This window comes from Triticum aestivum, chromosome 7D, assembly GCF_018294505.1.
Source record: "Triticum aestivum cultivar Chinese Spring chromosome 7D, IWGSC CS RefSeq v2.1, whole genome shotgun sequence".
Classification (NCBI taxonomy): Eukaryota; Viridiplantae; Streptophyta; class Magnoliopsida; order Poales; family Poaceae; genus Triticum; species Triticum aestivum.
The window spans coordinates 461,118,461-461,132,475 of NC_057814.1; positions in this window are offsets into that span (position 1 = coordinate 461,118,461).

Genomic DNA, 14,015 nt, shown 5'->3' on the forward strand with positions numbered 1-14,015 from the left:
TCCATGGATTAGAGCAAGCATCTCGGAGTCAGAATATACGCTTTGATGGAGTGATCAAAGTTTTTGGGTTTATACAAAGTTTGTTGGAAACTTGTATTTACAATAAAGTGAGTGGGAGCGCTACAACATTTCTGATAAGTATATGTGAATGACATATTGTTGATCCGAAATGATGTAAAATTTCTGGAAAGCATAAAGGGTTGTTTGAAAGGAGTTTTTCAAAGGAAGACCTGGATAAAGCTGCTTACATATTGGGCATCAAGACGCCTGATGATACTTTCAAAAGACAGCACACCTTGACATGATTTTGAAAGAGTTCAAAATAAGATCAGCAAAGAAGGAGTTCTTGGCTGTGTTACAAGGTGTGAGTATTGAGTGAGACTCAAGACCTGACCAAAGCAGAAGATAGAGAAAGGACGAAGGTCGTCCCCTATGCTTTAGACGTAGGCTCTATAGTATGCTATGCTGTGTACCGCACATGTAGTGTGCCTTGCCATGAGTTGGTCAAGAGGGTACAATAGTGATCTGGGAAAGGATCTCATGACAACGGTCGAACTTATCCTTAGTACCTAGTGGATTAAGGAATTTTCTCGATTATGGAGGTGGAAAGGAGTTCGTCGTAAAGGGTTACGTCGATGTGAACTTTGACACTAATCCGGATGATTCTGAGTAGTAAACCGGATTCGTATAGTAGAGCAATTATTTGAAATGGCTCCAATAGCGCGTGGTAGCATCCACAAGATGACATAGATATTCGTAAAGCACACGGTTCTCAAAGGTTCAGACCCGTTGACTAATAACCTCTCTCACAAGCATAACATGATCAAACCAGAACACATTGAGTGTTAATCACATAGTGATGTGAATTAGATTGTTGACTCTAGTAAACTCTTTAGATGTTGGTCACATGGTGATGTGACCAGTGAGTGTTAATCACATGGTGATGTGAACTAGATTATTGACTCTAGTGCAAGTGGGAGACTGTTGGAAATATGCCCTAGAGGCAATAATAAATTGGTTATTATTATATTTCCTTATTCATGATAATAGTTTATTATCCATGCTAGAATTGTATTGATAGGAAACTCAGATACATGTGTGGATACATAGACAACACCATGTCCCTAGTAAGCCTCTAGTTGACTAGCTCGTTGATCAATAGATGGTTACGGTTTCCTGACCATGGACATTGGATGTCGTTGATAACGGGATCACATCATTAGGAGAATGATGTGATGGACAAGACCCAATCCTAAGCATAGCATAAAAGATCGTGTAGTTTCGTTTGCTAGAGCTTTTCCAATGTCAAGTATCTTTTCCTTAGACCATGAGATCGTGCAACTCCCGGATACCGTAGGAGTGCTTTGGGTGTGCCAAACGTCACAACGTAACTGGGTGACTATAAAGGTGCACTATGGGTATCTCCAAAAGTGTCTGTTGGGTTGGCACGGATCGAGACTGGGATTTGTCACTCCGTGTGACGGAGAGGTATCTCTGGGCCCACTCGGTAATGCATCATCATAATGAGCTCAATGTGACTAAGGCGTTAGTCACGGGATCATGCATTGCGGTACGAGTAAAGAGACTTGCCGGTAACGAGATTGAACAAGGTATTGGGATACCGACGATCGAATCTCGGGCAAGTAACATACCGTTTGACAAAGGGAATTGCATACGGGATTGATTGAATCCTCGACACCGTGGTTCATCCGATGAGATCATCGTGGAACATGTGGGAGCCAACATGGGTATCCAGATCCCGCTGTTGGTTATTGACCGGAGAGGCGTCTCGGTCATGTCTGCATGTCTCCCGAACCCGTAGGGTCTACACACTTAAGGTTCGGTGACGCTAGGGTTGTAGAGATATATGTATGCGGAAACCCGAAAGTTGTTCGGAGTCCTGGATGAGATCCCGGACGTCACGAGAGGTTCCGGAATGGTCCGGAGGTGAAGAATTATATATAGGAAGTCAAGTTTCGGCCACCGGGAAAGTTTCGGGGGTTACCGGTATTGTACCGGGACCACCGGAAGGGTCCCGGGGGTCCACCGGGTGGGGCCACCTATCCCGGAGGGCCCCATGGGCTGAAAGTGGAAGGGAACCAGCCCCTAGTGGGCTGGGCGCCCCCCTTGGGCCTCCCCCCATGCGCCTAGGGTTGGGAACCCTAGGGTGGGGGGACTTCCCCCTTGGCTTGGGGGGCAAGGCAACCCTTTCCACCCCTTGGCCGCCGCCCCCCCAACCCTAGATGGGTTTTGGCCAGCCCCCCTCCCAAGGGGGCCTATATAAGGGGGGGGGGGGGGAGGGAGGGCAGCAACCTACAGCCTTGGGCGCCTCCCTCCTCCCCTGTTACACCTCTCCGTCTCGCAGAAGCTCGGCGTAGCCCTGCCGAGACCCGCTACATCCACCACCACGCCGTCGTGGTGCTGGATCTCCATCAACCTCTCCTTCCCCCTTGCTGGATCAAGAAGGAGGAGACGTTGCTGCACCGTACGTGTGTTGAACGCGGAGGTGCCGTACGTTCGGCACTCGGTCATCGGTGATTTGGATCACGGCGAGTACGACTCCGTCATCCACGTATATTGGAACGCTTCCGCTCGCGATCTACAAGGGTGTGTAGATGCACTCCCTTCCCCTCGTTGCTTGTATACTCCATAGATGAATCTTGGTGAACGTAGGAAAATTTTAAAATTATGCTACGATTACCAACATGTGGTGGGGTGTGCAAGGGTTCAAGCAACATTGCTCGAATCAATGATATTTAGCTCATGCCTTAACTCGCGAAATCTTGCTTCATCCAAAGGCTTCATGAAAATATCTGCAAGGTTATCATGGGTGTTGATGTAGTTGAGCTCGATCTCCCCTCGCCTAATGTGATCTCGGATGAAGTGATACCGAATCTCAATATGCTTTGTCTTGAAGTGTTGCACGGGGTTGAGTGAAATCTTGATGGCACTTTCATTATCACACCAAAGAGGCACTTTGTCACAAATGACACCGTAATCCTTTAAAGTTTGCCTCATCCATAAGAGTTGTGCACAACAACTACCGGCCGCCACATACTCCGCTTCGGTGGACGAGAGAGACACACAACTTTGCTTTTTAGAAGACCAACTTACCAAAGAGCAACCAAGGAATTGGCACCCTCCGAAAGTGGACTTCCTATCTACTTTGTCTCCCGCCCAATCGGAGTCCGAATACCCTACAAGCTTGAAGTTTGCTCCTCTTGGGTACCATAAGCCAAAGTTTGGGGTATGAGCCAAATATCGAAAGATTCGCTTGACCGCCACAAAGTGGCTTTCCTTAGGTGTGGCTTGAAACCATGCACAAATTCCCACACTCAACATGATATCCGGTCTAGATGCACAAAGGTAAAGCAAGGAACCAATCATGGAGCGATATACCTTTTGATCCACCGCTTTACCATTGGGATCGATGTCAAGTTGGCACTTGGTGGGCATTGGAGTGGACGCCGGCTTGACATCACTTAGCTTGAATCTCCTGAGCATGTCTTGAGTGTATTTGGCTTGGTTGATGAAGGTTCCTTCTCTTCTTTGCTTTACTTCGAAACCGAGAAAGAACTTCAACTCTCCCATGGAAGACATCTTGAACTTTGAGGTCATGAGTGCGGCAAATTCCTCATTGAAAGCTTTGTTAGGGGAACCAAAGATAATGTCATCAACATATAGTTGGCACACAAACAACTCACCTTTGACCTTCTTAGTAAAAAGAGTGGGGTCGATTAGCCCAACTTCAAACCCACAATCTTGTAACAACTCGGTAAGGTGGTCATACCACACACGTGGGGTTTGTTTAAGGCCATAGAGTGCCTTATCGAGTTGATACACATGATCGGGAAAGTAGGGATCCTCGAACCCGGGGGGTTGTTTGACATAAACCAACTCATTAATAGGACCATTAAGAAAAGCACTCTTCACATCCATTTGTTGCAACTTAAAGTTGTGATGAGAAGCATAAGCAATCAACAAACGAATAGATTCAAGGCGAGCAACGGGAGCAAAGGTTTCACCGTAGTCGATACCCTCGACTTGGGAGTAGCCTTGTGCCACCAATCGTGCCTTGTTGCGGATGATGGTCCCATGAGCATCTTGCTTGTTCTTGAATATCCACTTGGTTCCAATGACATTGTGGTTCCCCGTTGGCCTTGGCACTAATCTCCACACCTTGTTGTACTCGAAGTTGTTGAGTTCTTCATGCATGGCATTAAGCCAATCCGGATCTTCGAGTGCTTCATATACCTTTTGGGGTTCAACACAAGAGACAAACGCGTGATGTTCACAATAGTTTGCCAATTGTCTACGAGTGCTTACCCCCTTTTGAATGCTTCCAAGCACATTCTTCATGAGATGACCCTTGGTGGAGAGCTTGGATGCAATCTTGGCGGCACGACGCTCCAATTCCTCCTCGGTGGTGAGTTGAGGAGCGGTCACTTGATCATCTTGAGCGCCGTCTTGAGCTTGTTCTTGATCTTGAACTTGCTCGGAGGAGAGAACTTGACCTTGGGCATCACTTGGTGTGTCAGCACCGTCTTGAGCATGATCTTGCCCTTGGTCTTGTTCATGAGGTTGAGGGCCTTCACTTTGTTCTTCGGAAGCGTGTGGGCCTTGGGTTGGTGATGGCTCCACTTGAGTGGAGCATTGTCCTTCTCCTTCGGCCACAAGGGGTTCCTCAATGGGTAGGATAAAACCAACACCCATTCTTCTTATGGCTTGAGGAGGAATTTCATCACCTACATCACAAGTGCCACTTTGCTCCACTTGGGAGCCGTTATTCTCATCAAACTCCACGTTACACGTCTCCTCAATAAGTCCCGTGGATTTATTGAGGACACGGTAAGCATGAGAGTTTGTAGCATAACCAACAAATATGCCCTCATAAGCTCTAGCCTCAAATTTAGACAACCGAACACCTTTCTTGAGAATGAAACACTTACACCCGAACACCCGAAAGTACTTGAGGTTGGGCTTGTTACCGGTGAGTATCTCATATGGAGTCTTGTTCAAGCCCTTGCGGAGGTAGAGCCGATTGGATGCATGACACGCGGTGTTGATGGCTTCGGCCCAAAAGTTGTATGGAGACTTGAACTCCGCCATCATGGTCCTTGCCGCATCCATCAACGTCCGGTTCTTCCTCTCCGCAACACCGTTTTGTTGAGGGGTGTAAGGTGCGGAATATTGATGCTTGATCCCCTCATCACTAAGAAACTCATCCAAGGTGTAGTTCTTGAACTCGGTGCCGTTGTCACTTCTTATTGTCAAGATCTTTGCATTGTGTTGACGTTGGGCTTCATTTGCAAAGTCAATGACGGTTTGTTGGGTCTCGCTCTTCCTCTTGAAGAAATACACCCAAGTGTATCTTGAATAGTCATCCACAATCACCAAGCAATACTTCCTACCCCCAAGACTATCAAAGGATGGAGGCCCAAAGAGATCCAAGTGAAGGAGCTCCAAAGGCCTCTTCGAGTAAATGATAGTCGTGGGAGGGTGAGCCTTCTCATGTAGCTTTCCTTCGATACAAGCACTGCAAGCACGATCTTTAGCAAAACTAACATTCGTTAGTCCACGGACATGGTCCCCCTTGAGAAGACTTTGCAAAGATCTCATATTGACATGGGCTAAACGGCGATGCCAAAGCCATCCCACGTCAACTTTAGCCATTAGGCATGTCGCGGTCTTAGTGGGTCGCTCCGAAAAGTTAATCACATAGAGACCGTTCTCGACATGCCCAACAAAGGCTACTTTAAGAGTCTTGCTCCACAAGAGGGCCACGGTATCAATATCAAAGAAAGTGGCAAAGCCCATGATTGCAAGTTGACGAACGGAAAGTAAATTGTATGCAAGGGACTCAACAAGCATGACCTTCTCGATCGTGAGATCATGAGAAATGACAACTTTGCCGAGTCCCAATACCTTAGAAGACGAGGCATCACCCCACTCGACATTGGTGGGCATAGATGGAATCTTGTGCACGTCCACCACCAAGTCCTTGCTTCCGGTCATATGATTTGTAGCTCCACTATCGAGCAACCATGATCCCCCACCGGAAGCAAACACCTACAAGAGATCAATGCTTGGTTTTAGGTACCCATTTTGTAATGGGTCCTTTGATGTTAGTAACAAGGGTCTTAGGAACCCAAATAGACCATTCAATATACTCATGAGGAGAACCAACAAATTTGGCATAAACATGCCCATCACTAGCACGGCATAACACATAAGAAGGATTAAAGTCGCCGGCTTTGTTGGAAGGGGTGGCATTGCCCTTCTTGACACCGCCACCCTTCGCATTGTTCTTCTTCTCCTTGGAAGCACCCTCTCCCTCCTTCACAAAAGTTTGCTTGAGAGGAGGAGGTCGTTTGGTCTTGTCATTCTTCTTCTTGTTCTTGGGCTTGGGTGCGAACCCAATCCCCTCCTTGGCCACAACTTCCTTTTGATTGCTCAAAAGGTCGTTGAGGTTCTTCTCACCTTGTATGCATGACACAAGGCCTTTCTCAAGTTGCTCCTTCAACTTAGCATTCTCCTCAACAAGATGCACATGCTCACAACAAGGGTTAGTAGCATTTGCATTATCAATTAACACCATATGAGGAAAGGTGGCTTTCTCCTTGGTTAGCTTCACTTGGAGTTGATCATGAGACTCCTTGAGGCTAGCATGAACACCCTTCAAGACTTTGTGAGCCTTGTCGAGAATGTCAAACTCCTCTTTGAGTCTAGCAAGATCAACCCCAAGCTTTGCCTTCTCGGAGTTTAGCACACGAGAAACAACAAGAGCATGATCAAGATCTTTCTTTAACTTAGCATGATCATCGTTGTGTGACTCCTCAAGAGCCAAACGAAGACCACGCTCTTCGTCAAGAGCATTGGAAAGATCCGAAATCTCATCGGCATAGTCACGACTATGCCCCTCCATCTTAGAGATGGTATCTTCATGAGCCTCGATCATGTCATTGGCTTCACCAAGTTGTTCCAAGAGAGCAACAAAGTGCTTCTTGGATTTACCCTTGAGTTTACCCATAAAGGTCTCAAACTCATTCTCCTCCACATTTGTCCCCTCATGTTCATCAATGCTATCCGAAGAAGGATGATTAATGATGGTAGTTTTGATGTTGGGGGTTACCTTGTTGGTGGCTTTAGCCATGAGGCACTTGGCGATGATGTTCTCATTGGGTGAGTCAAAGAGAGACACCCGTGGAGTCGTCGCAATGGCAACGGAGGCCATGGCAACCGACTCACCATCTTCCTCATCGTCATCATCCTCATTGTACTCTTCTTGTACCACCAATGCCTTGGGAGGAGTCTTCTTGGTGAAGTTGCTCTTGTTGGGGAACGACTTGGCCTTGTCCTTTCGGATGAGCTTGCCACCATTGTCTTCCCTCTTCTCATAAGGGCACTCCGCAACAAAGTGGCTCACATTGCCACAATTGAAGCAAGTCCTCACTCGTTGCTTGCCCTTTGCGCCACTTGAATTGTTCTTGTTGAAGTTGGGCCTTGAGTTCTTCTTGCTCCAAAATTGCCTTGAAGCAAGCGCCATGTGTTCATGATAGGCATACTTCGTATCTTCGAGGTTGCTCTCCTCTTCTTCCTCTTCATCCTCTTCCTCCATACTAACCTTGGCCTTTAGAGCAAGGTTGGGCTTCTTTACTCTTTGAGAGCGAAGAACCGCATTGTCGGCGGTCTTGTCCAAGATGCTCATAGCAACGAACTCATCCAACACTTCACTTGAGGACAAGGTGTGGAAGTCCGGCCTTTGACGAATGATGGAGGACATGGCTTTGTGGTAGGGCATCATTGCCTTGAGGAATTTGCGCTTGATCCAATTGTCATCCGTGTCCTTACTTCCATGATCTCGGAGAGAGACCGCGAGTTTAGTTACTCTCCGATAAAGCTCACAAGGTTCTTCATCTTCTTTCATTGCAAACTCATCGGCTTCATCTTGCACCACTTCATAGTTGGAGCGTTGAATGCTTGCGCTTCCCCGATAGAGGGAAACCACTTGGTGCCAAGCATCTTTGGCCATGGTGTAGGGCCGGAGATGAGGAAGATCTTCGTGTGGGATTGCTTCTTGGATGATGAAGAGAGCATTCTCATTGAATTGATTATCCACGGCTTCTCTAGGAGTGAAGTTACTTCAGTCATGCGGATAGAAACCTTCTTCAATGATTCTCCAAAGGTTAGTGTTCACATGATTTAAATGACGCTTAAAACGATAGACCCAAGAATCAAATTCTACATTCTTCTCAATCTTAGGGGCCGGGCCGGCATGATTCAAATGAGTGGAAGGAAGCGGTCCACCATAGACAAGTGGAGGTTCCACATGGGCAAAGATGTTGGTGCCATTTTTACCACTAGAAGAAGGAGCTTTCTCGCTAGTAGCTTCCCCCTTGTCGGAGGTAGCATCCGTCACCTTGTTAGCGGGATCACCCACTTTCAACGGTGCGGTGGAAAGTTTAAGCCCTTCTAAGAATTTATTAAACATGCTTTCGACCTCGGTCGTCATGGAGGTTTTCAATGTGTCCAACGCCACATTGAATTCCTCACGAGAGACCGTGGTTCCCCCATCTCCCGTAGACGAGACCAGATTCATACCGGAGTGCTCCTCCACACCGTCTACGATGTCAACCATACTCTTCGGACGGTAAAGTCCTTAATAAAGAGACGAGGCTCTGATACCAATTGAAAGGATCGATATAGTTGACTAGAGGGGGGGGGGGTGAATAGGCAACTAACAATTTTTAGCTTTTATTTACCAATTTAAACTTTGCATCAAAGTAGGTTGTCTAGATATGCAACTAGGTGAGTAACCTATATGATGCAACAACAATAAGCACACACGCAAGCAAGAGATAAAGCACAAATAAGCTTGCACAAGTAAAGGCACGAGATAACCAAGAGTGGAGCCGGTGAAGACGAGGATGTGTTACCGAAGTTCCTTCCCTTTGAGAGGAAGTACGTCTCCGTTGGAGCGGCGTGGAGGCACAATGCTCCCCAAGAAGCCACTAGGGCCACCGTATTCTCCTCACGCCCTCACACAATGCGAGATGCCGTGATTCCACTATTGGTGCCCTTGGAGGCGGCGACCGAACCTTTACAAACAAGGTTGGGGCAATCTCCACAACTTAATTGGAGGCTCCCAACGATACCACGAAGCTTCACCACAATGGACTATGGCTCCGCGGTGACCTCAACCGTCTAGGGTGCTCAAACACCCAAGAGTAACAAGATCCACAAGGGATTAGTGGGGGGATTCAAATTTCTCTTGGTGGAAGTGTAGATCGGGGCCTTCTCAACCAATCCCTAGAGAATCAACAAGTTTGATTGGCTAGGGAAGGAGATCGGGCGAAAATGGGGCTTGGAGCAACAATGGAGCTTGGAGGTGGAAGAGGTGGTCAACTAGAGGAGGAAGACACCCCTTATATAGTGGAAGAACAAATCCAACCGTTATCCACCAACTCAGCCTGCGCAACGCGGTACTACCGTACCTGAGGCGCGGTACTACCGCAGGGGCACGCGGTACTACCGCCCACGCAGTAGAGACCAGAACAGCCTAAAATGCACTAAAGCAGAGGGCGGTAGTACTGCTGGCGCGGTACTACCGCTCCCCCTTGCGGTACTACCGCAAGGCAGGGGCTGTCCAGAGATGGGAAGGCACGGATATAAAAAATTACATCCGTGGCTACTTCCGCAGAGTTGGAGTCGACGGAAAAACCCGACGCGGTAGTACCGTAAGCCAGCAGCGGTACTACCACTACAAAAAAATTACACTTCCGTGATGATACGTGTTTGTCACAGTAGGTCGCATTTTCTGTCATGCATGTACATCCATGACGATTTTATGACAGAATCAAGATATTCATACCTGTGCTGTCGTAGAAGTGTTCCATGACATTACCAAAATTATCATCACGGAAGTGTCCACTTCCATGACGATAAATCCCGCGTCACAGAAGTGCTTTCGTCAAGGGTGACCGACACATGGCATCCACTGTAACGGAACACCGTTAAGTTATCGGGTTGGGTTTTGGATCCGATAACCCGTTAACAGCCCCGACCAATGGGGATTTTCCACGTGTAAAATCATCATTGGCTGGAGGAAACACGTGTCGGTTCATCGTTGGGACAGATGTCATCCACTCATTGGACAGAAGGCGCCTATGATACATCGACACGTGGCATGGCCCAACAGAGGCGCATTCCTGTGAAAAGGCCGGCCCGTTTGACTTGGTCAAAAGGTGGCGAGCCGGCCATGTAAAGCCTGTCAACGGCCTGTTCGCATATAGCCCATTTACAGCCCGCTAACCCAAGGCCCGTTATGCCCTATCCGAATTAGGCCCAGTAGCGTCATCTGGGCCACCCAATATGATTCCAGCCCATTTTCACTTCTGGCCCATGTATGGCCCATGACGTCTTTCGGCCCATATGAGGCCCTATGTAACTCTTGGCCTATTAACGGCCCGTGGTGAAACTGGCCCGTAATGAACAGTGTATCACTTTACACCCATTAACGGCCCGTGGTGAAACTGGCCCGTAATGAACAGTGTATCACTTTATACCCATTAACGACCCGTTATTCCGTTGGGCCGTTTCCAGCCCATGTTATCTTTCGGCCTTCTCAGAGCCCATTTATTCTTGGGCTCATTTCCAGCATTTGTTTACTTACGGCCCGTTACTGTCATTTTCTGCTGGTGGGCCAAATTCAGCCCATGGTTACAGTCGGCCCGTTTGTGGTTCGTTAATACGTTGGGCCATTTTCATAGCGTCATCAAATACGGCCTATTAACGATGACCCGTTATGGTCGGCCCATGAACGGACGATTCCAACTCTAGCCCGTTTACGGCCATAATGCGGCCTATTATTGGCCCATGTTTGGCCAATCGATCATACTGCCCATATAAGGCCCATTGATGATACGGCCCGTAGAAGGCCCATTGTTTCTACGGCCCGTAGAAGGCCCACGGTTTCTACGGCCCGTAGAAGGCCCACTATTTCTACGGCCCGTAGGAGGCCCAGTGTCACTACAGTAAATATTAGCCCATGGTTATTGTGGCCTAGTTTAAAAAAATAGGTTATTGCAGCCACTAGCAAACCGCGGAAAAAGAACTGCAATGACTACAAGCAAACAAATAAACAAGACAACAAGGAAATAAATAAGCAAGCAACTTACGCTAGGCTATCACGGCTATCACACATATTACATCCACTGGGCATCAAAGTTCGCCACTAGTGCAAATAAATGCGCCGACAAAAGAATATACAAAACTGAGAGCACTTTAGAAGGCACTAGGCCTGGCCACGTCGGGCCCCCAAACAGCTGAAGAAGCTGAGTAGACCTCAGTTGTGTCAACGATAGATGCATCAACACTAGATTTAAGGCATGATGGTGCGCACGGCAGTCCTCTGACATCTTCATTGCATCTTTGACTTCAAGTCGGAGCTGAGCTGAAGCAAGCCTTTCCGCTTTAAGTTGAGACTGAAGAAGTCGAACTGATTGAGGCAGCGACTGCACAGAGGTTGTCTCACACCTGCTGGTGAGTAGCTTCAACTCACTGTCTTCATCAAGACAGGACCTTGGGGTCATCTCGCTGTCCTCAAGATGGTTTGGCTCACTATCTTCCCTAAAGTTCTGCCTGGCGTAAGAGATACGAGTCTGAAAGAGAAACAATGAGACACGTAACAGGTTTCACAATTATATAAGCAAATAAATGGATCTGTTCTGCATAAGGAACATGTTTTTACAACTACAATTTGAAACTGGTAGTTGTTGCAAACATCCAATCAGATGTAAACAGCAAAGCAAACAGCAGTGGATGAAATGATGCCTATCCAAATCTATACTAGAACAAAGTTTGAAGGCTTGAGAAGGATGAACTTACATTACATGTTAACACGGGCTGGACAAAGCCCTTCTCCATGTTGATGGAAGGATAATTCAATAATTCCCCAAAGAAAATTCTTTATAAGCGTTGCCATTATTCTACATTTTGCAAAGAGTAAATATAGATCAAATAATATTGGAAGAAACAGAGGATAATGAAGCTCAGGTGCAGACTGATGATACATAATCAAATAGCAATTAATTAAGTACAGCGTTACAAGGCAAAAGGGAGAGAGGTACTGACAAGAGCAATGCAGAGCCCATTATTGTTTTGAGATCGTATGATCCTTTGAGCAAGGAGATTCATCTGAAATTAGTTTTCATACAAGAGAGAAGGTAAGGCACAAGCAGAAATTTAGGAGTTCAAATTTTGAATTGATATCATAGACAGTACCGGACGCTAGGCTCCCAGCAGTTCTAATAGGGGTTTGGCCACTGGAGTAGGGGTAAAGTGTGGTATAGTTGGGCCTGTGTTTTCTGTGGATGCTGATCTATCTGATTTAACAGGTATCACTACCTTTTCCAAATACCTAGTTTGTACTCCTTGAGGATATGCACTCACCCTCTTCCTTTTGGACATCTATTACGAAAGAACAACATTTGACTGAAAAAACATAGTGTGACGACACATGGAATAGGTACAGAAAATGGATAGGTATGGCATATACTCATATATGATGCTTAAACTAAGCAGATGGTGTAACAAAGTAGAAGTAATGCAAGAGGCCAGATGCAAAATATGTGCGACCAAACAACTTTGCAAAGTTAGAGCAAGCACCTTGATGGGTGAATAAGATAGGCCATCCTCCACCATGCCAAGTTTGTTAGCCAGTGGATCGTTCCGCAATATTCCTCTCGTGCGCCCATTCTCATATTCATTTTGATAATGTTCAATATCTGACATGCATGAAAACATAAAAACAAGTGAGATTTTCTTTGTAATGCAGAAGTGATTCTAATCCAATACTGCCTCCCTGTAAACCCCTTTGTGCTATCTCTGCAATTATTTTAAAAGATGCCATGCATGCTGTAATTTGTTGTGTGCATTAATATAATGTGGCCTACTACTCAAAATATGAGAGCTCCAGAAGTGATGACACTTCGCAGATGATAGCTTCAACATATAGTAAAGAAGAACAAGTCGACCTGACCTGACAGATTCAAAATATACTAAGGGAGAACAACTCGACCTGACCAGTCGACCGCAAGAGAAGAGTATCATCTTAAAGAAGAGCAGAAGAGCAAGCAGATTGAAGATATTACAAGTCTTTCAATACAATGTCGGTTGGCCACCCATGATGAACCAGAGCGCACAGAGAAATACTATTCTTTCCGGTCTCTCCATATGTGGCTCACATGCATTTCGAAACTAAAGTAGGAACATTTAGCTAACCAATTAAACATCTCTCAGTTTTACTAATATCAGCAATAATATCAGATATGAATTTGTACAACTAAGCTTGTTTAGCTCGATGGGTGGAGCAGTGCTATTACGACACGAACCACGTAGGCTGATTGTGGTCATCATAAAATGGGGAAAACATAAGCATGATGAGTACAGTGTTGACCGTGGTAGTGGGATGGCAGATCTGAAGCTGCAAACCGCGCAAAGGGTAGTTAGCAACCGATGTTTGCTTTGAAATAACAACTAAGATTTGGTATGGACAAGAAAGTACGGTCAACAAGTGACAAAGAAATGCAATTATGCTGTCTCTCTATATGTCGCGACATGCATTTGGAAACTCAAGTGGGACTTTTAGCTAACCAATTAAATGTGTCGGTTAACTAATATCAGTATCATATCACAATCATATTTGAACAACTAAGCTTTCGAATTTTGAGTGTTGTGTTGTTTAGCTTGAAGGGTGGAGTAATGCTAGTACGACAGAAAGCACCTACGCAGATCATAGTAGAGTAGATAAAAGGGGAAAACCCTAAGCATCAAGAGAAAAATCAGGAAAGTGGAACTAGCTGGACCAGTGGGTGGCGCACATGCTTTTCGAAACGAATATAGGAACATTAGGTGACCAATTAAATGTTCTCTGTTTTAGTGATATGAGCATCATATCAGATTCGTATTTCAACACGTAAGCTTTGGGTTGAGGTCTTGAGGAGCAGTGCTAGCAC